Below are 26,681 nucleotides of genomic sequence, written 5' to 3' on the forward strand. Positions count from 1 at the left end.
GTTTACAGTGGCGCAATTTCGCAGATTGGTCAAAGTTAGACATTAACACTGTTGGAGGCTGACCGGCTCGGTGCTCTAATGGTTAAGCGCTCGCGGGCGAGACTGATAGGTCCTGGGTTCGAATCTTGCGGGGGATGGGATCGTGGGCGCGCACCGCTGGGGAGTCCCATACTAGGTTGAAACGGCCGTCCAGTGCTTCCAGGTTTTCTATGGTGGTTTAGCTTCAGTTGACTCGTGATTTCAACTGTTGAAAATAATATCCATTTATTACGAGAATATGTTATATTCTTACGGTCAAATAGTTTTTTTTATTAAAATGGTCTAATAGGGTTAACCAAATATTATTTAAGATTATTATTGATTAATAGTTGAATACATTAGTCGATCTAAACTAAACACTATTGGAGACCTAGAAGTACTCGACGGCCGTTTCGTCCTACTATGCAACTCCTCAGAAATACGCATCCACGATTCTGTACCAAAAAGGCTCGAACACAGGACCTCCGGTCTCGCGCAAGAACCCTTAATTTCTAGACTACTGAACTGGCGTCCATTCAATGGTGGTCTAGCTTAAATCGTCTCATGGATCTCCACAAATCCTAATTCTGATATTATTGATTAGTCACATAAAAAAATCATTATTATTTACATACATTTCTATATAAATTATGTAAATCAAAATATAGATTTTTATTTAACTCATTAATACACTCCCGGATTTCCACTCAAATCATGTTAAGCATTCAGGAAACCAGTAAATCATTATTATGCATAAAACGATTTGATTGTTCACTATTAATTCAATCATATCATTGCGTCATTATTCCAAATAGAATATTAAGAAATTCAGTCTTAATGAAACACAAAACTCTCCAATACGTCCCTCAAAATAATTTAAAACTAATGATAAAATTACTGAAAAACAATGAAATCTAATTACTACACAATGTTATACCACCACATACATTGTGCAAACAATTTACGTAAGGGACTAGTGAAAAGCAATCTTTTTACGATGTAGTTTCATTACAAAACATAATATTCATATTTTATAGTTTGCACCGTTATCAGACAACTGTTGAACACCACGGAGCATTAATGAGTTGTTTCGCCCTATCATAAGATTCTTCAACAATCTTTATTCACGTCCCACCCGGAATCAAACCAAAAACCCACAAATCTTGATGATATCACTGGTTTTTCAAACTGCTGAGTCAGAATTCAGAGAGAAGTTGTGATTAGTGGTGTTTACTTATGCTAGGTGTAAGGCAGTTATCCACCGATGACATTGAAAGATGGTTATCCAATCGCCGAAATTCACTGAAGATTGACATGCAAACTACTGAACGTTAACTCAATGAATTAAAGAGTAACTTTTCAACTCGAGACTTGAATTTTATTAGCTTAATCCCAAATGGAGTTATGGATTCATACTCTTGAAGAGTCAGTTAGTAGGGTTAAGCATCAGTCCGATCGCTCGTGATTTTCAGCTGTTGTTCAACTAGTTTTAATTTGTGACACAAACCATAAAACTCACTCATTTTCAAAAACCCCTTACTCTTAAAATATTTATATATCTATTTTCCTTTGAAAATTAAACAAGGTTCGTCCATGCTGGTTGTACGGAAGAAGATTATTTTCAACTATTCGATAAATGAAAAACATTTGTTTGGAAGAAAACTTATACAAGCGATTGCATCATGAAAACAGCAGTCTTAATTATGCAAAAGCACAATGAACATAATAATAACTTTAAAACATAGGATTCGGTTCGATTATAAGAATATGGTAGAATATTTTCAAAGCTGAAGATCAATAAATGCTACTAGAACTACTCCTTATGTAATAAATAACCATTAATTGGAAAAACTAAAAAATGTTGGCAGTTTAAATCTTATCTCAGTTTATTTCTCTTCAACTTCAGGCATTGTGCCTCTATTTATTATCCTTATCTTTCAACTAAGGTTATCTCAGACTGATGTATACCAAGTTACCATGGCTGTAGATTATTAATATTTAAATACTTATAAGCAAAGATGGATAGTAGCTAGCAGTGGAATCCAGCACGCGCGTTTCTTCCTATTTGAGATTTGTCAGATGAATGTACCTGCATCCCAGTGTTATAACTTGTGCCCTGTGTCCTATTAATGTATAATGTAATGACACTTCCAATTAGAGAACAGTGATTTATCGACCGGTCTAATAATAAATAAAACCCGTACGAGCAGTCTAAAGTCTTTACCGGTCCTGCTTCCTGTCTAGCCCTGCCTCTTAAGTTCAGAACACCAATCTCAGCCTCAACGATATGAATCATTTATTTCAAACGTACTGGGTTTATATACCAACCAAACAGACTACATCGTACCATAAAATAGAAAATAACATTTGTACAAGATCTAGCCAAAAATGGCTGTGAATATGGGATACTATAATTAATAGACTGGACATAACATGGCTTTAAAAAAGATATGTAATCATAATAAAACTTAACATTGACATATAAATCAATAATTAAAATAATTGATGGGATTATGAAACTATGATTATGAACAAAATGACATCATTACTTGAATCAATCAAAAATCAATTAAGCGATTTGATCAAGAACAGAACTGATCACAAAGTTTTCATTGTTTTAAATTTCAGAATAAAAACTACAAAATATCGTAATTGTAATGAAATTGTTTTACTGATGTGAAATGTTTTGAATCGCAAGAATGTTTACTTCTTTGTAACTGAGACGTAAGATAGTACTTATCAGTGGTTGCATTATAAATTTCGAGGTAGATTATGTCTATTTATTAAATTGAGTCAATGACTAGAAATATTCTCACTAAATTACTTTTATCCTTTATCAGTGTAAGAATTTGTGAACCATATTTAATTTTATTGTTTTCATCAAGGACTGACCTATGTAAAACAACAATTGAAATCCAAGATACATTGGACAGCTGTTCTGTACTAGTAAGGGTTTCTTAAGCAGTGTTCATCTATGAGCACATTGGAGATTTGATCCAGGATCTTTAGGTTTCATAATGAGTTCCTAAAATTTCTAAACCACTGAGTTAGATTCCAATAATTTTAGTCTCTAACTTCAAGCATACTAAAAAGAAACAGATATCCATAGCAATCTAATTTGCAATAGTTATCTATTCTTGTCTCACTTGATTAATTGTAGAATTTAAACAGAAGATAATGAACTAATGCAAAGTATTCATTATCATCAAATATAATCTTTATTATTAGTCAGCATTATGGTATGACTATATTTATGTAAGACATCATTTTCAAATGTCGAATTCTGTAAATCTTAGGTCAGGTTCGCTTAACATTCATACTACTATAATATCTCTAAAAAGTAATAACAATTGTTATTATATGTAAATACGGTGGACAAGGTCAAGTAAACCGGGATTAACCTTGTTTTCATTTATAAATACTAGTGTACAATAGTAACAACCATGAATTTTTATAGATCAGTCTAACCGTATCCTTATTGTTTCAATTAAATAAATAATAACTATGTTTTTTTTTGGGGGGGGTTGTTTTTTCAATGACTGTAAACGAATTAACACTTAAAAACACTTTGAATTCACATACTTAGTTACATGAAATTCTTCATGCATAATTGATGAGTAATTGATTGAATCTCTTTGAAGAAGATAAATTTTTCATTCATTTAGCTATTAACAAACTTAATAGTCAATAACTTACAGATAACATTAGATCATGTTTTCTTTTCTAAATTATTGATCCAAAGATCACATTACTGAAAATAATAATAATAATAATAGTGATAATAAGTATCATGATTATGTAAAGGAAATAATGAAATAGAACCAAGGTAAGATTCAAAAACCGGTGATTATATGATCTCCTTGTAACCGTAGTTCAGATATCATCTCTATATAGACCGATTTCAGTTGTTTTCAAACGTTTAAAAGTTGTTTTTTTTAACATTTTCAACTATATAGGACTCGTCAGCTGGATGCACCTGCATCTCAGAGTTGATGTTCACTCCGGGACTCGAACTCAGTACCGTTCGCTTCAAACGCCATCGCGTTATCCACTTAGCTACTGACGAAACGCGGGTCCTGGATTCCACTGCTAGCCACTATCCATCTTTGCTTATAATGCTTGTAAATTAAGGCAATATCGAGGCATACGTACAATATGCACATATGCCAATAAGAGACTGATCAATTTCAGTCCAAAAACATCAATGGGAAGATTCAAGTAAAACAATATCAAGTGAATTAATTTCCAACTATAGTTCCAATAATTCATTTTCAGTGTTTGTATTTAGTGAGAGATCTTAAGTGACCTACTAATATTCAATACCATTTGTTGAGATTTGATGAATTGAGTTTAAATAGTTCTACATATAAAGAGTTCTTAGTTGTTAATATATATCACAATTTATTATGTTTATACGATGATGAATTATCTAACAATCTAAATGAATGAAAACACAGATTTCTCAGAGTATCCATACTACTGACAAATCTTACGACGATGTCGTTTGATTAACTGATAACTTTCAGTATAGGGTTGTGGAGATTATTAAGTTTTTCATTGAGATCATGAACTGAATGATGTTAGACCACCATTGAAAACCTGGAAGCACTGGACGGCCGTTTCATCCTATTATGGGACTACTCAACAGTGGGTATACACGATCCCGCTGGCGGAATTTGAACCCAGGGCTTTCAGTCTCGCGCGCGAACGCTTAATTTCTAGACGACTGAGCCGGTATCCAACGGTGTTAATGTTTAACCTCAACCAACTCACCCGCAATTTCGTGGATTAGTTATTGTTAGACGTTAACACCGTTGGATATTGGCTCAGTGGTCTGCAGGTTAAACGTTCGCTCGCGAGACCTAAGTTACGGGGTTATAATCCTCCGTACGAGACCATAGATGTGCACTGTTGAGAAGTCTCATACTAGGATGGAACAGCTGTCCAGTGCTTCCAGGTTTTCAATGATGGTCTAACATCAGTCGGTTCATATTAACTTCTAGTTGAAATGAAATAATGTCAAAAATTAGTAGGGTCAACAATAACCAAACAACATCGATGTCTACAGGACAAGCTGTAAACCACATGTGGAGAACTTCGAACGCTTCACTTCTATCTGAAATTTGTGCTGATGATGTCGTTCAAAAGAACGACGTAAGCTCCACGACCAAACCATCCAGCTCAGAGAACAAAATTCCATCATAATCATGCACCTGAACTACATATCTCCTCCACCATCTCAGGAACTACAAAATAGTGTAAATTCTCTTTTTTTATTTAGTTCTAATCAAATTCTTTTGGTCAAAAGAACTACAATATAAACATTGAGCTAAGTGATACAATATCATTGTATAAATCATTTGGACTTATTACTTTGTAATTGTAATTTGTAATATAAACATGAACTTCATTTAAACAATAAAATCTTATTCTGTCAATTAATTTATTTATTAATCTTCTAAAATCTGAAATGAAAAAGAAAAGACCAGTATGGTTGACACTGAATGAAACTTACAGGAATGAAGAAATTGTGTGTGTGTGTTTATAGTTTCATGACTGTAAAATGAAATATGTAATTGATGGTGTTAATCACTGATGGTGAGGATGATTAATTATGGCCCATATATAATATAAAATAAAATGTCGACTAGGCTACTAGTAAACAATTGTTTACTTATCATATCCAAAGTATAAAAAAAAAACAGTTTTTAAAAGATATAACTGTAGAAAACAATCTTCAGTAGAATCATGGTTATTTAGAAACTGTATTTCTTTTCTAAACAAAAACAATTTTTATGCTTTTTTAAAAGCTTAAAATTATCAGATAGAGTATAATGAGAAAGGGGAATGTAATATAAATAGTTTATTATTGTAAAACAGAACAAGATTGAAGTTTTTCCTAAACTGTTTGTTATTAGACAGATTCTGTGTAACGTAGCCAAACACGACAGGTGATAAACACAATTATAGTCAATAATCTAGATTGAAATTAAATGTTGTATGAAAATTATATTAATTGATGACAATTACAGACTAAATGAAAAGAAAAATGGTTGAATGTACTGAGCGTTGAGATGGACTTCAAGCATGGAACAAAAATTCACAGAACATTGAAGTTCTGATAGTTTTAATGAACGAAATCAAACTTGTTTTCAAAGGTGTAACTAATAATTACAGTTATTGATTTACTTGGAATCGCATCATTGACCGAAATATATGAATTACAAACAATTTGCTTGCTAAAATACTTAACCATAGTTTTGTCCTAATTTCTTAATTACTTAATTCCTCCTGGAAATGTTATATTATATAATAAAGTGAAGCGTAAGTAATGTCTACTATTTTTTATTTATTATTTTTGTACTTCACAATGAAATTCGTAAAGCAGTTGCTTTATTTAGGATTTAACTAAATAATTATAAACTCGGCTTTATGTGTGGTGTGTTACTTATATTGACATAAGTAGTATATGATGTTAGTCGTGAACAGAAGGCCTGACAGCAGAGACACAAGAGAATCGAACAGTAAAGAATCGAAACGAAATGCGGTTTCTATGAAAATGCAAGAACAATGAAGTCTGAGTCAATATGAGACAATTGATGGACATTTTACAAATTAATCATTTACTTGATGATTGTTAGATTTTATTAACAAGTCCAGTAATTTTGTGTTTAACACATTCGATTGTTCTTACTGGTGTTCTTGTTCACTACATATGCATACTGTTTAGATGCAATAACCTTACCGTATTAAGTACAAATTTTAAAAAAACAACTATAATTGATTATAACTGATAGTAAAAAAATGTTATGGTACGAGTATTTGTTTAATATCATGAAATTAGTTCAATTAATTCACTTGGTATTGTTTATTTGGGTCTTCTCATTGATATTTAGGAACAGATCAGTCTCTTATTGATATATGTGTATCCTGTGCGGTCTGCCTCGATATTGCCTTAATTCATAAGCACTATAAACAAAGATGGATGGTGGAATCCACGAGGTACGTTTCATCCTATTTGAGACTCGTCACCATGATGTACCTCCATCTCAGAGTTAATGTTCACTCTGAAACTCAAACCCAATACCGTTCAGATCAAACACCATCACATTATCCACTTAGCTAATGAGTCTAATTAATCTTATTCCTTTTTCTTAATCTTAAAGTGAAAAATTGAATCCAGTGTTATTCATTCTTTAATTATGTTTGTTGACTCCATATTGTTTTGAACCTTCCTAATCACTCATGAATATAATGACCAAACATTTCAAGGAATATCACTATAATCATTTGTATATTTTATTCTTAATCCATTTCTTGAAGTAATTAGGAAGTGATTATAATAGAAATTCATTCATAAAATATATTAGTCAAAAGTAAGTGATATCTCAAAGCAAGATTGATTATAAAAACTGATCGATGAATATAAATGGATGTTAATTCGTGTTTATGACAAGTTTCCTTGGAAATTTATCAAACGAGAATTTCATCTTAATAAGGCCTATTTTTGAACTGAGAATATTTTTTACTGTAATCGAACTTATAGAATGATGATGATGATGATGATGATGATGATGATGATGATGATGATGATGATGATGATGATGATGATGATGATGATGATGATGATGATGATGATGATGATGATGATGATGATGATGATGATGATGATGATGATGATGATGATGATGATGATGATGATGATGATGATGATGATGATGATGATGATGATGATGATGATGATGATGATGATGATGATGATGATGATGATGATGATGATGATGATGATGATGATGATGATGATGATGATGATGATGATGATGATGATGATGATGATGATGATGATGATGATGATGATGATGATGATGATGATGATGATGATGATGATGATGATGATGATGATGATGATGATGATGATGATGATGATGATGATGATGATGATGATGATGATGATGATGATGATGATGATGATGATGATGATGATGATGATGATGATGATGATGATGATGATGATGATGATGATGATGATGATGATGATGATGATGATGATGATGATGATGATGATGATGATGATGATGATGATGATGATGATGATGATGATGATGATGATGATGATGATGATGATGATGATGATGATGATGATGATGATGATGATGATGATGATGATGATGATGATGATGATGATGATGATGATGATGATGATGATGATGATGATGATGATGATGATGATGATGATGATGATGATGATGATGATGATGATGATGATGATGATGATGATGATGATGATGATGATGATGATGATGATGATGATGATGATGATGATGATGATGATGATGATGATGATGATGATGATGATGATGATGATGATGATGATGATGATGATGATGATGATGATGATGATGATGATGATGATGATGATGATGATGATGATGATGATGATGATGATGATGAATATATTCCGTTATAAACTAAAATAATTACTGAATATCAAGATTATAAAATTATCTAAAGATTTCTATGCACATATGCCAATAACAGACTGAGCAATTGCAGTCTTATACCTCAATGGGAAGATACAAGCCAAACAATACCAAGTGAATTTAAATTCACCCCATTGCACAAGCAAATGGCTATCAGGACTCAGTAGATGAGTGGATAACGTGATGGCGTTTGAAGCCAACGGTGCTGGGTTCGAGTCCCAGAGTGAACATCAACTCTCTAAGATGCAGTTACATCCAGCTGACGAGTCCCAAATAGGGCGAAACGCGCGTCAAACTGGATTCCACTGCTAGCCACTATCCATCATTGCTTACAAAAAGGTTTCTATATTTATTTATTTATTTTAAAGTATAACAACACACTTAAATTATAATCTTTATTTAATTCATTGAACTATGCAAATTAAATGAACTTATCATATGGATCGGTTAATTGATTGATTGACAGAAAAATGTCTGATTAGACTTTAATCATTGGTCAAAATGAGATCATTTTTTTATTATTATCAATAAATAAAATCAATAATGATTTACATTTTCACACAAATGTTTGTTATACTGAGAATTTGTACTAATGTTTTGTTTGTTTTTCTGTTGTTGTTGAGTGGTTTTATAAAAACATTCCAAATATACATTCCTTTCATCTTACTGTCTAATATGAAAAATGAATAAATAAATTAGATTCATTTCTTAATATTAATTATTATTGCTACTAATTAGTTGTTAAGTACAATCTAATTCAATATATTATGAATTGTTTTCAATGAAATGATTCCAAACCCAACTATGATCAAATTGATTAGAATAGAGGCAGCAACAACAACAACAACGAAAAAAAAACAAGACAAATACTTAATCGATAATCTCTGATTGTATTTCAATATAAGGAGTAAAAAAAGAGTAAATAGATTCAAGGTTAGTTTTTACTACATGTTGTTATAAACAAATTCGATATAAAAATGATTCTGAAAAAAAGACGACAACAACATAAAAACTAACATTGTATCAGTGTAAAATGATAACTGATGAGGACAAGTAGAAAAAATTAGTAAGTTAATATGTACACCAGAATGGATGATCCCGCTCACAGGATTCGAGCTCAGGGTCTTCGGCTTCGTGAGCGAACTCTTAACCTTCATATCGATGAGCCGGCATCCAACGGTGTTAATGTCTAGCCTAGACCAATCCACGAAATTACGCGACTATCTTCCATTGTACTGAAGTATATACCTGACTCTACCCGACATGCATTAGCTCGTGAGGGAATTATCAGAGTTCAGAGAAGCTGTGACCAGTAGAGCTGATCCACATTAGGTAGAGGCTGTTATCTACTTTAGTACAATGGAAGATGGTCTCACGATTCAATGGATTGGTTGAGGTTACACATTAACACCGTTGGATGTTGGCTGAATGGTCTAAGGTTTAAGCGCTCATGCGCGAGACCGAAGGTCTTGAGTCCGAATCTCGCGAGCAGAATCGTTATTGCGCGCTGCTTAGGAGTCCCATAATAGGATGAGACGGCCGTCCAGTATTTTCAGGTTTTCAGTGGTGGTCTTACACCAATCGATTCATCATCTCAATCAATAACTTAATAATCTTCACAACCCCATACTGATAATATGAACTGAATTAGCTTTGTGGTTACTTCTCAGCTGCCTGTATTGAGATATCCCATAATATTAAATAAAAAACATTGGTGACTGAAAAATGTCAAACTGATAACTGATAATCAATATGATATATGAATCAGTACGTTTAAATTCATTTGAAGATGGATGTCGAGAACATAACGAGATGGGGCAGTCATTTATTCAAAATTCAAAAAATTGATAAGATGGATTATGTGTTAAATATGGGAGTTTTTTTAAAGAGTTTGAATATGTTTAAAAATTGGAGTGAGCGAGAGTCACAGATAAGTGGAGAGATCATCTCAAACTGGATAAATTAACATTTAACTAGGCGAAGATTGTATAGAACAATACTACTACTACTACTACTACTACTACTACTACTACTACTACTACTACTACTACTACTACTACTACTACTACTACTACTACTACTAGTAGTAGTAGTAGTAGTAGTAGTAGTAGTAGTAGTAGTAGTAGTAGTAGTAGTAGTAGTAGTAGTAGTAGTAGTAGTAGTAGTAGTAGTAGCAATAATAATAATAGTAATGATAATGATAATAGTAAAACAATAATTAATTTGAAATGACTTTTTTTATGAAAATTATAAATTTACTATGTTAGTGATAAATTGACAATGATTTCTATCTAAATACATAAATAAATTTTGAATTTCTTTAAAGCAAATGCTTCAGTCAATCAATTATGAACATTGTTACTATCCTCACTACTAATTATATATGAAAACTACGGTATCTATTCATTTTAAATACTTTAGAATTTCATTTGAAACAGAAATAATACAAATTGTCTATGATTATTAGAAAAAAGAAAGATAAAAATCCAATTACTTAGTAAGTTAAGTAATAGTTCAATCAATGTTTAGGATTAAACAAAAAGTCATGATAAGAACGACTACCATTAAGAGATTCTATATGGTTTTATTAAATAAAATTATTTTTAACTGACGCCAGCAAGATTCAAGTATCTACGGAAAAGATAGTACTCTCTTTTAGTAAATCTTACAAAAGGTATTGGTATTTACTGTAAAGTACTTGTAACAGTTGAAATAGACATTACATTATAGTCTTTGAACATAGAAAATGAAATCGAAAAGATTTATGAATTGAATAATATTATTTTATGCATTTATTTCACTTATGTTAATAACCATCTATACTTGTTTTACGGACAAATATAGTGCTTCTCTGTGAGTTTTAGTTTTGTCATTAGCCTAAATGTCAACAAACAATCTGTTTATTTCTTTGGAAAAACAACAAAATAAACGTGAACCAGATTGCCAGGCAAAAAAACATTGGATTTACTTGGAATTTATTCACTGAGATCTTACAAACACGTTCTTCCTTTTGAATCTGTTTATCTGTTACAAAAAAGAAACGAAAGAAAAAAGAAAGAAACAGTTAAGAGAGACAAGTTTGAAGATATTTTCTGGTAGATTTTTTTTTATCAAGACAGATAAATTGACATTTTACTTTATTGATTGTCGGTAAAATTTGTAACTTAGTCGACTCTTTATTTATTTATTTATTTAGTTGTTTTTTTTCAAAGAACATAGTTCTTAAGAATCCGATGAATTTTTGAAGAATAGTTTGTTAAGTTGGAAACACTCTATTAATCATTGCCAATTCCGGTTATTATTGAAAAAGAGAGAGAGACAAAATATTTCCCAGTTTTGTTGCTAACTGTTTGTTTTCTTTTACATATTTATATTAAGTAATTGCAGAAGCCTTTGCATTAGTAGGCCTCAATATACACAAAGGAAAACTAAGATCCTCAAATACAACACGGAGAACAGCAATCCAATCACTCTTGACGGCGAAACTCTGGAAGATGTAGAATCCTTCACATACCTGGGAAGCATCATCGATGAATAAGGAGGTTCAGATGCAGACGTAATGGCGAGGATTGGCAAAGCAAGGGCCGCATTCCTACAATTGAAGAACATATGGAACTCAAAACAACTTTCAACCAATATCAAAGTCAGAACTTTCAATACGAACGTCAAGGCAGTTCTACTGTATGGAGCTGAAACTTGGAGAACTGCAACAAACATCATCACAAAGGTACAAGTATTTATGAACAACTGTCTATGTAAGATACTCAATGTCCGTTGACCAAATACTATCAGCAACAACCTACTGTGGAAGAGAACAAACCAGCTCCCAGCTGAAGAAGAAACTAGGAAAAGACGATGGAAGTGGATAGGACACACATTGAGCAAACCATCAAATTCTATCACGAAGCAAGCGCTTACTTGGAATCCTGAAGGGAAACGGCAAAGTGGGAGATCAAGGAACACACTGGATTGAGGATTGGAAGTAGACATGAAGTGGATGAATAGCAATTGGAAAGAACTGGGAATGACTGTCCAGGACAGAATTGGATGTAGAATGTTGGTGAGCGGCCTATACTCCTTCACGAAAGGTAACAGGCATAAGTAAGGTGTTACACTTGCTTAATCTAAACTATAAATCAAATGGACCAATAAAAGTGCATAATGAATATTCAACGCCCTTTATTGCCAAACATGTAGTTGAAACAGGTCATAAGATTAATCTTAACACGGCTTTTGTGGTGTTGTACAAAAGTGTTCAAGGGTGTATACTAAAGTTTATTGAAGCTTTAGCCATACAAAAATTCAAACCCCTCTTATGTATTCAAAAACAGTTTGTTCTCATCTTAAACCCACCCTGATAACATTATTTTTACTATTCAGCCCGGTGAGTTTCACAGTGTTTTTACATTACTTCCTTTTTTTATCTTTGGTTCTTCCTACCCTCCACTTGCCTCTCTCACCTTCTGTTTTTATATATAAATGTTCTTAACAAGTATACATGTGATCAGATTTTCCGAAATATATTGCGCCAATATATCAAATAGTACTGATAATCTTCGCCCGCTTATTACACTATCAAGATTTATCAAAGGAACTAATTGTTTTAAACTATAAAGATTCTATGACGTTTCATTTTGGCCTACTTCATATATTAGAAATATATCAGTACTATATATCTTGTAAGGTAAACCGAAAATCCAGAATTTACGCAATCAGACTTCTGAATTACGTAAAATTTCCGACTCAAAACTATTTGTTCTTCAACTGTATTTAACGCCTCTGAGATCATTATGTAATCAACAAATAATGTGAGATGTAACCGCTCCCCAATAATTATAAGGTTTGAAAAGTTGGAAGTATATTCATGAAACCTAACAGACAAACTATAAACTGTTGAGGTAAGATCAAAAATACCTTCATTATTTTCGTAACACGATTTCAGTTTAGAGTGACTGATCATTCGTTCATCAGTATAGGATTATGCAGAGTGTTTAGTTTTACTGTAATCACAAACCGATCTAAGCTAAACTAATCCCATGAAAACCTAGAAGTACTGAACGGCCATTTCGTCCCAGTATAGGACTCTTAAGCAGTGTGCATGCACGGTTCTGTATACGGGAATCGAAACCAGCACCTTCAGTCTCACGTTCGAATGCCTAATCTCTAGATCACTGAGCCGAGATCCGATGGTAATAGCGTCTAATTTTAATCAATACAGGATATTGTGCGACCATCTTCCATTGTCTTCGGTGGGAGGAGCTGTGACTAATGGAGTTCAGTCGTGGCGAGTGTAAGCCAGTTATTCACCACAGACGATGGAAGATAGTCGCACAATATCGTGGATTGATTGAAACTAGACAATAAAACCGTTGGATTTCGGCCTGGTGATCTAGAGGTCAGGCGTCCGCGCATGAAACCGAAGGTCTTGGTTTCGATCCGCACTAACGGAGTCGTGGATGCTCACTGATGAGTCCCATAATAGAACAAATGGCCATCCATTACCTCCAGGTTTCCAATGGTGGTTTAACACTGATCTGTTCATAACTTTAATCTCTCATTTGACACATTTCTTTCATACTATTAGGTTAAGTTTGTGTTCGAACTGTTAAGTAGTCATTGTGATCAGTTAATAACTGTGGCGGTAAATGAAAAATATTTATTTAAACATTTGGTACTATTATCAAGAGATATGAGATTTTCAACCAGGTCATTTCACTTGTTACATATATTTATTTCCTACTAAAACTTTTAGTTGAACCTGTAAATCTAACAAGATGCCAAAGAAAGTCAAAAGAAGTACAGTTTGAATACCGAATTACAGGTGGAACATATCCAAGAATGCGACACAGACGAATATGTTATATGAATGTTATTCATCAATAATTAACTGAAAATTTTATCTTGTCAAATGTTTAGTATGCTCCCTTATATATGATGATCTGATAAGAACAGTTTTATTGGATCTCAAAGCTTACTTCCATCTGGGTGGTTTATCCTATATTCGATACGAGGAATCTAGATGAACGACCATTTATATTTAGAATGAATATACATGTCCTACTTGATGATCATTTGTATCATTGATAACTATATTTTAATACTGATTAGAATAAAAGGTTTCAACCAAGGAACATACATGTTGGTTGTTTATCAATAAGTCACATTTCTCTTAGTTAATTAAAGTGTCTAATTATGGTATTACTTTGAGCCATACTAGCTACACTTTAGCAGTGTTAAATCTATGAATTAATTTACAACTATTTGATCACTGATAGAATTCTATCGATCAGGCTACAATGTGAACATTAGTTTGTGTGAATCAAGGTCCTATGTGCTATGTTGAGGTGCTAGGTTATTGGAAGTATTCAACCAGAAACCCAAGACTTAGGTTTCTTGTTAGTAAGTATTCTTCAGTAGTGTGCACTTATAATCTAGAAGGAACCAATATCCCTTGTGTAAATAAAAGTTGTACCAACAAGCCGCATAGTCTGAGACGCTACCGCTGAGCTATTCAAATCCAATAGGGAGCATTAATTCCATTATAACTGAAGATACATCATGCTAATGACCGTTGAGTAGCGCAAAAGTTGGGTCCGGAGGTTGCCGTTAACTACTTCTAACCAGCTAATACTATGAAATACGATTATTTGGTAGTGGATTTTTAATAGTCGTTTCTAAACTATTTCTAAAACCCAAATTATTACCATGACGTAATTCATTAAGCTATACATAGCGATATCAGATATTCAACATTTTACCAAATGTACGATCTCATTCACTTAGTTTTTTTCTTCTTATAAAGAGATAAATGAAATTTTGAATATAAATATTTATGAATACTTATTATTTTACAAATGAAAAATACAACATACAATTGTACGAATAAAGTATCTCTATGACCTATCTGCCTGAACAATAAACAGGAATTCACTAACTATATTATCATTGTAGTTTTTCAATGAATTTCAATGTGACTAATCAAATGTTCGCTACTATGCTCTAAATGATTGAGACAATCAGTTAAATTATCTATTTATCTATCTATCCATATATCGAATGCAAAGGTCAAGTTCAAAGTTCAAATACAACCACACAATCTTTAATGTTATCATTGTGTAAATTGTATTGGATTTATATGATGACTATTATTAATAGGTTACATGAAAAAAATAATTTGTATTTTAATTAAGTGTTAAATTAGACCACTGAGCCGGCATCCAACGGTGTTAATGTCTAACTTCAACCAGTAGGTCCTGGGTTCGAATCCCGCTGGCTGCGGGATCGTGGATGCGCACTGCTGAGGAGTCCCATACTAGGACGGAACGGCCGTCTAGCGCTTCCAGATTTTCCATGGTGGTCTAGCTTCAACTGACTCATGCTTTCAATCTGTGAAATTTTTAAAATCTCCACAAACCCCTTCTGATAAGTGTTAAATTATTTGATTTTTATAAATTGAATTGATTAGTGTAGCTATGAAATGTTAGCAGTTAGTTGATAAGTGAAATTAGTAAATAAAATATAATATAAACAGAGTAATGATAAAACTTGAAAAGTTCAATTGAATGTATATTATCCATCGAAGATAATAGAAAATGATCATGTGATTTCATGGATTAGTTGAAGTTGAACATTAACGCCATTGGATTTCGGCTCAATGGTCTAGAAATCAAACGTTTACACACGAAACCGAAGGTTTTGGTTTCCATTCTCATATACGGAGTTGTGAATGTGCTCTGCTTAAGGGTTCTATGCTAGTATGAAATGGTCATTCAGTGTTTCTAGGTTTTTATTGATGGTTTAGCTTAGATCGATTGATGATTTCAGTGAAACTAAACAGTCTCCATAATTGTAAACTTGATATATATTTCTTCCCCGTTTACATAAATCTGCATTGAATGGGAATCCCATAAAGAATCATTTGCCGAAAAAACTCGAACCTTTGGAAATGCTTATTAGTACATCAGAAAAGCTATACACATAAAGTAAACTGAATTTATATGAAACCGATAATCCAATCTCGTAGAAGATCCATTTGAATGTAGTATACGTTATATGCGAAGTCATATAGAAAACGATAATAATGATGTTGACTTGCATGTGAATACTTGAAGAAATTCAAAATAGTTTAAGTAAATAATGAAACACTTACGTACAAACATAATTGATCGTTACAAAAAATTAAGCTGTAACAAATCCCACATTTATTTGCCCATCTACTACATACATTCTGTGAATAATGACTAACTAATATGTCCCCTAGGAAATGCAGTAGTATTATACACTGATTAATGTAAGTTACACAATAGAAAGAACTTAATACTGATTTTAGAACTTTCTAAATTGAAATGATACCATGTAAAACTCATCATATACTAATCTCTTAAATAGAACTAGTGAGTTTAAATGATTCATATCAATTCAGTTGAATGAAACTAACTTATCTCTTAGACAGTGCTTTTCAAATTATTAGTTATGTCCTGGTAAAGATAAAATGAACTTTATACGTTATTAAACAAACTGTCAGTAAATAAGAGACACGTTGACTACAATTCTTGTCTTTATCTCTGAAGATGAGATGGTAACTCCCAAAATTGTTATAACCATGTTAATTGTTTATCTCCATGACCCATTATTTTTATCACATACACTATAAAAGCTTAGATTTTTTACGAGACAACATGGTATTTCACATCGTTTGAACTTAATTGCAACATCCTTAAGTAAGATTAGGTATGACTTTAGTTGATTGTGAGTAGTCATCAGGAAACCCTTGGCCTAGATTCTATGCCAGTTGGCACACGTCACCAAAGTGTATCTAAAATTCTAAAAGGACTGATTTTTTCCCATAAGGTTGGAATCCACATTACTAGGCTTCATAGTCTGAAATATTACCACAAAATGAACTTGTACGAATATTACTGTAGAACTTTAATAGTAATTTGTAAGTTGGAATATATGGTCACATTGAATTCTACAATGAATCATACAAATACCCAATATTTTGTCATTTCATGGAATTCTATCAAGATATTCCTATTACCTACTGAAGACGATGGAGGACGGTCGTGGATTGATTGAAGTTAAAAGGTTAAGCGTTCACGCCCAAGACCGAAGGTCCTAGGTTCTAATCCCGCAGGGCGGGATAGTGGATGCGAACTGCTGAGGAATCGCATATGGAGAATATTTTTGTATCTCAGGATGAGTATTTAGTAAAGATAGCGTTCATTGATTTGGATGATTTCAATATCTATCAAGACAACAGTATCATTATATACTTTGTAAAACGGCTTATTTGACCATATTTCATTCAATTCATCATTTATATATGATTGAATAAAATAAATTTCTGATAAGAATTTTTTTCAGACTATATTAGTTCACAATGTACCTGTAAATCAAACTAGTAATGTTGAGTTTAATACAATAAGAAACAGTGATTAGAATAATCTACTCGTTTTTCACAATTAAATCGAATATTGTTTTAACTGACTAATATTACTTTATCAGAAAGAGGTTTTTGTGGATATTATAGTAATTTCATAGTTGAGATCATGAATCAATTGAAGTTAGACCATGTGGAAGCATTGGACGGCTGTATTGTCCTATTGTGGGACTCCTCAGTAGTGCGCATCCACCATCCCGCATCGCGAGATTCGAACACAGGACCTATCAGTCTCGTGAGCGACTGAGTCAGTCGGTATCCGACTGTGTTAATATCTAACTTCAACTAATCCACGGAATTGAGTGACACATCCACCATTGTCTTCAGTGAGTTAATCTCTCACAACAGACCTGGTTGAACTCCACTGTTCCCTGCTTCTCACTTGAACTCCAGGAAATACCTCTTGAAGCCAGTCACTAATGAGCATATGTTGATTCATATCAAAAGGGTTTTCGTGGATATTATAGTAATTTAATCGTTGAATTGATGAGTCAATTAAAGCTAGATTACCACGGAAAACATAGAAGTACTGGACGACCGTTTTGTCCTAGTGTGGAACCACTCAGTAGTGCTCATCCATGATCTCACTCGACGAGATTCCAACCCACGACCTATCGGTATTACACGCAAACGCTTCTAGGTTTTCTATGGTGGTCTAGCTTTAATTAGCTCATGAATTCAACTATTGAATTATTATAATATCTACAAAATTTATTTAAGTCAAATTAATTTGTTAGTTTTTTATTTCCGATATTTAAGTGTAGCTCCATTACTGAAGTTAAGAATTTAAGAACTGTTAGTTAATATTCTGTTAATTGATTAGTGATAAGTCTTGCAAATTGAACGCTATATCCGTTTCTTAAGTTATTCTGTAACCCCAAGCTAGAACTATACAGAGACCTGAACACGAGAGAGAAGACGCAAAGTATGCGAGAAGTACTTTACTCCAAGGTTCATTTCAATACAGAAAATATAGGGTTTTTATAATATTTTTAAATGTCCTTGTGTTGCTCAAAGATTCTGGAATGCTACTAAACAAAGTAGCAGTATAGCAACCAGCCAATCAGAACCTCTACATGTGACGTTTCACTTCCATGATATTTTTGGCTAAAACTTCAAGTGAACGCTAATTGGATGAAACGCTTCTTAATGTTTCTTGATCCTTGCTTGTCTTTTGCAAGAAATTTTCTGGATCACCCCAACAATTAGACTAAAATGAATTCATGTTACATGAATCAATATAAGTTACAAATTCATTGAAAATTAAATTTTATTCAGTTATCAAACTGTTATTTAAGAGTTAAAAGATGACAATTTTCGGGACTTGAGACAGATCATCAAAAGATATAATGAAGTTAGTAACTGATTTAAGGGTTGATAGTTATCAACTATTTTCATCGAATTTACTAAGAGAAAACGAAAGTAATAGTGAATTAGGCGAGACTCTAATTTATGGACGACTTTTGAACGAATCTCAAGTAACCCTGAGAAATATTAGACAATCAACAAACAGTCAGTGTAGAGTAAAAATATGATATACAAAACCAAAGAAATAAAGTGGATACACTTCTTATACATGGTTCAAAATTTTGTCAAGGTTAGGAAGAGGTTCAGAGGTTCTAAACTCGTAATGCATGCAGTAGAGGAAATCATCCATACGGCTACAGAATAGTCGGCCTCTGGAGCCATGGTAAAGTCTCAAAACTCTTTCAGCCTCGACCACGTAGTTTCAATATTGTTTATGTGCACTCCAGTTGTTGAGTGCACAAAATTTTACTTGTGGATAACGACACGATGCACATGACCAAGCTTATGGAGGATTCTGTACGCTCTCCAAACATCCATGCATATTGTAGTACCTGGCTGCAGCCAGTGTTACTGATGCTTTTATTATCCAGTTCACAATAATTGTCGTAATTTGCCATAGTTAGGAATTATATATGTGGTTTTCATCACGAACTGACATCAGCTATAATTCCAGAAATGTATTTAGCCAAATGGATGAAAGGCTTTCGCGTTAAAATCCGAGATCTATTATCTTATACCTGATTGATTCGTCCACAAATTATAGTCTCGCCGTTTTATTTGTTATAGCCGCTCAATTATCAGATTTTGTACAAAATTCCCTGTGAACCGATCGTACGTTAGCACTAAGCGCTGAAGTTGGCGCCGTATCCTTGAAATCCCTAAACCGCTTCTGATTGGCTCGTTCGTAAATTGGAGTCTCGCCGTAAATCATTATTATTTTTTTGGCAAACAACTTACGATGAAAGAAACTCTTCGATACATTTGACATTCTAATCAAATTCATGAACTGAATCTTACATTTCAATCATTTTTACAATGATAAAAAGTAAAATCACAGGGTTATACTGATTATCATCTCGATAAGTTCTTAACCAACTAGCTAAACAGAATAAAATTTCATTTAGTCAGTTAATTTCATCTTTAATACCTTGGAAGAGTCTGATCGATGAATAAAATCTCCAAGTTATTTTCGATTTTATAAGATATTTCAGTTTATAGTAGATTCCATGATCATTTGTCTATCCTATCTCCATATATAGTAAGAAATTTTGAGTTTAAGTCCATACTATCAAATAGCAAATACTACACTATCAGATACTAAAAGGTTTGAATTTTTTCACTAGAACTATATGAAACTAGCTTATATCTTTTAAATATAACGAAATTATTAAAACATAGTTATATGAACGAAGAATACTCTTTTCAGGTTCGACAATCATATATGCAAATTAATAATCCAACAAATATGGTCAGGTTTAAGACAAAATACATCGTTTAGAAATTATAGCATGTGAATTTAGGATTGTAAAATAAAATCGTCAATTCATTTTTCTATTGTTTGTTTGAATCTTCTCATTGATGTTTAGGAATGTGATTGATCAGTCTTTTATTGACTTGTATGCATCCTGTACGGACTGTCTCGATCTTACCTTAATTCACAAGCATTATAAGCAAAGATGGTTGGTGGCTAGCAGTGGAATACAATGTTGCGATGATTAATATGAAGTGTTGACTTGAACAAACGTTTATACGTTAAATGAAATTGTGAAATCAATAATCAGAATAAATATGGTTAACATAGTGTGAGATAGATAATAATGTAGTTACAAATCAGAAATCACTTAATATGTAGAATAATATAAATTAGATACGAATTATTAAATAGGGGTAGATGCTTAATAAATTTGACAAAGCGTTTGTAAGTGTTATAATAATAGTAATAATAATACTAACGGCAAGTTGTGCGCTTAAGATAAGTTTGAACTATGAAAGTACAAAGAAGGTTGTATGCTGTGCCGATGGATCGTTTTTGAGTTTAATGTGAAAAATGTAGGCCAATATGGGACCTAGTGGTGAGCCTTTAGTGATCATATATCCGAATCCAGTTAGATCGGACAAAGGATCGTTATCGAACGATTACTGTCAAAATATACATCCTCCTTATCCTCATATATAATCATCGACTTAAATCGCATTAGTGAATAACGGAATTAGATAAGTCAAATACGAGAATGCATTTCAAATATGTATATTTTATATAATCGTTGATTGGAACAAACAATCAGAGAGACGTAGCAAAGAAAGCAAAGAGAAGATAGCAAAGCGAAATGACGCGCGATGGAGAAGGCGTACGAGCCAACTCGATTTAATCAAGCATGGATCAATATTTGTAGTCACATAAAAATAAGTTACACACATGTGATGGGTAATATAGAAAATGCACACACATACGATTACATAAAAACAGTCAGGTTTGATAAGCGAATAATTAACAAAGTGAAGGTGTGATTCAAGAAGAATGAATAAATTGGTCTGTCCGAAAGATAGAATAAGCTGTGTGGGCTTGTATAACACTACAAACAGATAAAATGGAAGAGATCTTGATTTAAAATTGAATGAAATCAACTATCATAGATTTCCATATTATGTATCCGATATAAATTAAATATGAAATATTTATATAATTAATTACAGTTATGTCATTTTAAAAAGGTTTTGGATACAAGGATAATTCTAATTTAATTTAACTTCATTATGAAATATAGAAGAAATTAATTATCAAATATGACATGAAATTAATCAAAAAAAGATAATTTTCTACTAATTAATTATAATAAAATAACAAACATATTAGAAGGATGTTTGCGGATATTATTGTAATTTCATAGTTGAGATCATGAATCAATTGAAGTTAGACCATGTGGAAGCATTGGACGGCTGTATTGTCCTATTGTGGGACTCCTCAGTAGTGCGCATCCACCATCCCGCATCGCGAGATTCGAACACAGGACCTATCAGTCTCGTGAGCGACTGAGTCAGTCGGTATCCGACTGTGTTAATATCTAACTTCAACTAATCCACGGAATTGAGTGACACATCCACCATTGTCTTCAGTGAGTTAATCTCTCACAACAGACCTGGTTGAACTCCACTGTTCCCTGCTTCTCACTTGAACTCCAGGAAATACCTCTTGAAGCCAGTCACTAATGAGCATATGTTGATTCATATCAAAAGGGTTTTCGTGGATATTATAGTAATTTCAGTAATTGAGATCATAAATCAATTGAAGTTAGACCATCTGGAAGCATTGGACGGCCTTTCTGTCCTATTGTGGGACTTCTCAGTAGTGCGCATCCAACATCCCGCATCGCGAGATTCATACCCAAGATCTATCAGTCTCGCACGCGAGCATTTAACCATTGGAAAATCTGAAAACATTGGACAGCCGTCTTGTACTATTATGGCACTCTTCAACAGTGTACATGTAAAATCTTCCACTTATTGTATAATGTTGATATGATAGGATAAAAAGTTAAAATTCGATTGATTTCCTCATTATGAGTTTTATTCAATATTATTTCCGTTTTAATTTTATGTGATGATTATTCAGTAGAATGTTTATTTTCTTTTCCCTTATGATCTTTTATTCTGTATAATATGCGGTAATCTTGTATTAAGTTAACATGAACTATACTCAGCTTATGATTTGTGATAACTGAATATTTTCCGTATGTATGATTTCATCTTAATTATTAATCAAAAACTGCGTTTATCAATCAATATACAAATGAGTGTATTTTCAACTAGAGTCGTTATGGTCGTGGTCGTGTTTTGGTTATTAATAAATCTTCACTTATACCAGTCTTTATGTTCTTACTGTCGCGTTATCGAAATTGCAGAGGTCCCTCGATTTCAAGTATAAATGATAAGACCGCCACAGATTGATTCAAGTTAGACGTTAACACCATTAAATGCCGGTTCAGTTGTCTACAGGTTAAGCATTCGCGAGCGAGACCGAAAGTCCTGAATTCGAGAAAGAAAACTATTGATCACATTTTCAATAAAATTTAATTTTAGTGTTGAATGAAATGAATATTTCAATTTGACTAATTTCCTGTGTTTGTTATTTTCTTAATTTTTAGTTTATAATTATAGTCTATGATAAATTCATTATAAAGACAGATTAATATAATCATAATTAATTTCACTATTATATAACCTTTTTACAAAATGAAAAGAATTCATAAGTTAGTTAAGTATATCCGGAAACCAGCTTAATTAAAACTAAATTAACCTTAATGAATAACCTTAAACCTACTACTAATACGTAATTATTATTCACATATTATTTAAAAATGATTTATTTATCAATCTGTATTTCAAACTTATCCACTTTGTTCGTTTTACATGAAGTATGTTTACATTTACCAGTAATTAATCACTGGGTGGTGATCAATATCATGTATGTTAGGTCATTTGAATCCTATCGATCACGTTACAATGTGGCCACTAGTCTAGATGACTTGACATTGCGTGCACTATGTTGAGATAAGATGGTGGTTGGAGGTAGTTATCAGGAAACCCTGGACCTAGGTTTCGTGCTCTTTGACATTCTTTAGCGAAGTATACCTGTAATCTTGAGAGAACTGATGCTTCCTAGAGGATTCGATTTCATGTAACCCAGCTTCATGGTCAGAGATGTTACCACTGAGCTATTAACCCTGGTCGATTGGATTTGATCTGTACTTGGAAGGACCTAAAACACTTGACATTGATCACCATTCAGTGATCAATCAATTATAAATACATCTCAATCCTACAAGAGGTCAGTCGTGGCACGGATAGTCCAGTGGTAACATCTCTGACTGTGAAGCTGGGTGACACGGGATCGAATCCGTCAGGGAGCATCAGTTCCCTCAAGATTACAGGTACACATAACTGACGTATGTCAAGAAGCACGAAACTTGGGTATGTTTACAATTACGCAATACACATTAAGAAATAACTGATAACTAACATTAATTTGAAAAAATCTTCTAGATTGTTCAATATTACATTTTTGTGTAATTTTAATTTTTATGCGTCCATTATAAAAAGAGATATCAATGGTAAAAATTACTTACTTACTTACGCCTGTTACTCCTCGTGAAGGAGCATAGGCCGCTCACCAGCATTCTCCATCCAACCCTGTCCTGGGCAATCCTTTCTAGCTCCGTCCAGTTGTAATTCATCCTTTTCATATCTGCTTCTATTATCCGACGCCTGTAGCTCTTATAGGGTTGCTGCCGGTCCCAAGCCCGGGTAAAGGAGGAGGGTTGGGCATGGGGTTAGCGTCCCCATCCCGTAGAAAACTAACTCGCTAAAAAAACGCTTACCAGAAAAATAATGGTAAAAATAGGCAACTGAAAATGTTTATATAATTGTTAACATATATAACCTGAAAATAAAATATGAAAAACATAAGATGTATAAGCTTTGATATAGTTCATCAAATAAATAGCAAGTATGTTGTGCAACTATTTTAAAATGTACATACAATACAGTTTACTTCAACACTAAAAATTAAAATAATCATAATCTAAATAATATGTTCAGTTAACTAGCTTGATACAAACCATTCTCCTACGATATACTGCTTAGTACATTAATATTTTTTACTGAGTTGGTGAATACAGTAATAAAAGAGGTTAGTCTCCACCCGAATAGCTTAGAATTAAAATCTAAGTGAATATAGTTGATGTGGATTTAATTCCAACAAGAAGCATCAGTCTTCCCAAGAATACAGGTTGCTCTCCTGACTAGTGTCAAATATTTTTGATTGGGATTATGAGTTGATCAATGTTAGACCAGCATTGAAAATCTGGAAGTACTGGATAGCCGTTTCGTCTCAGTATGGAACTCCTCAGCAGTGCACATCCACGACCAATGGAGCTAATCCATGTTGGGTGTGAGGCAGTTATTTAACGAAGAAAGTAGATGATCGCGCAATTTCGTGGATTGGTTGAGGTTAAACATTAACACCGTTGGATCTGTTGTAACGTGTGGACTGCAGGGTTAGATGCTCAGCGTATTTATCGATCGATTACAGTGACACATAAAACACGTACGGACGACCTAGAGTCCCGATTGGTCCCGCTTCCCTGTCTAGCCCAGCCAGTTGAGTCTAGAACGCAAGTCACAGCCTCTGAGTTATGAATCATTATATTTCAGACATACTCTATTTATATACTAACCAACCAGACCACATCGTACCATAAAAATAGAAAACAACATCTGTACAATATTTAACGAGTGAAATAAATAACGGCCAATAGGAAATGTTCATTTAACGTCCAAGGACATCATTAGGCTTAACATGATAATGATTGGCACATTATTCCTCAGCAGCCATAACAGGATCCTCATTCGGTGGTTTGGAGGTTAAGTATTCGCGTTCGTGACTAAAGGTCCTGGGTTCAAGTTCCACGTGCGGGATCATGGATGCGCACTGTTGAGAAGTCACGTACCAAAACGAAACGACCATCCAGTACTTCCAGTTTTTCAATGGTAGTCTAGCTTAAATCGACTCATGAATTCAACCATTGTTAAATTATCATTTATTCTTTCATCATATTAAAAGATAATCAAGACCAGATATATGTACAAACTGTTTTTCCCTTTCACAACAACTCTATGGTAGCCATGGTAGCATTTGTTTGATTCGCAGCAACATTATGATGAATAGTTCTGAAAAAACATTAAGGACACTATTGATTCTCTACAATCCTGTAAATTCTTTGTGAAAATAATCCCTGAACTTTGTACCTGGAGGATATGATTGACATTTCGTTAGCTATGGCAACCTTACTTTACCTAACTGTATCATTCGCTTTTAAATTATTTATTTATTTACGCTCTATGATTTTAAAAGATCTTAAACAACAATCAACGCCTATAAAACAGATTCAATATAATTTAATAACATTCGTGTCACTTTGCTTAAATTTTCTTTAGTTTGTAGATCTAACATATTATTATTATTAGCTTTATTCAATATTATATTTTTGGTACAATATAGAATTCTCAGCGCAAAGTATTTCAACAAGTTACTTTTTGTTATTTCTTAATCGATATTGTCGGTAAACATTGAGTGATCCCCAATTAAATGTTATCAGTTTAGGGATCGACATCTGAATAATGTTCATTCTTTTCAATGCATACTGTCAACAACCACGATGCCGCTGATTGGGTTATTATGTAATTTGTACACCGAAAGATCGTAAACTTTTCATTAACACACCTAAATAGATTATGAGACTAACAGGCATAATGATGTGTGAAAACAAACAAACAAACAAAACAGATAACTTGTTGAAATATCTAGACGGAAGGAACAGATAGCCTGGATATTCAAACAGACCGCCTTTCACTGAAATTCTTTAACAGTTTGTTCA

This window comes from Schistosoma haematobium, chromosome 1 (genome assembly GCF_000699445.3).
Source record: "Schistosoma haematobium chromosome 1, whole genome shotgun sequence".
NCBI classification, from domain to species: Eukaryota; Metazoa; Platyhelminthes; class Trematoda; order Strigeidida; family Schistosomatidae; genus Schistosoma; species Schistosoma haematobium.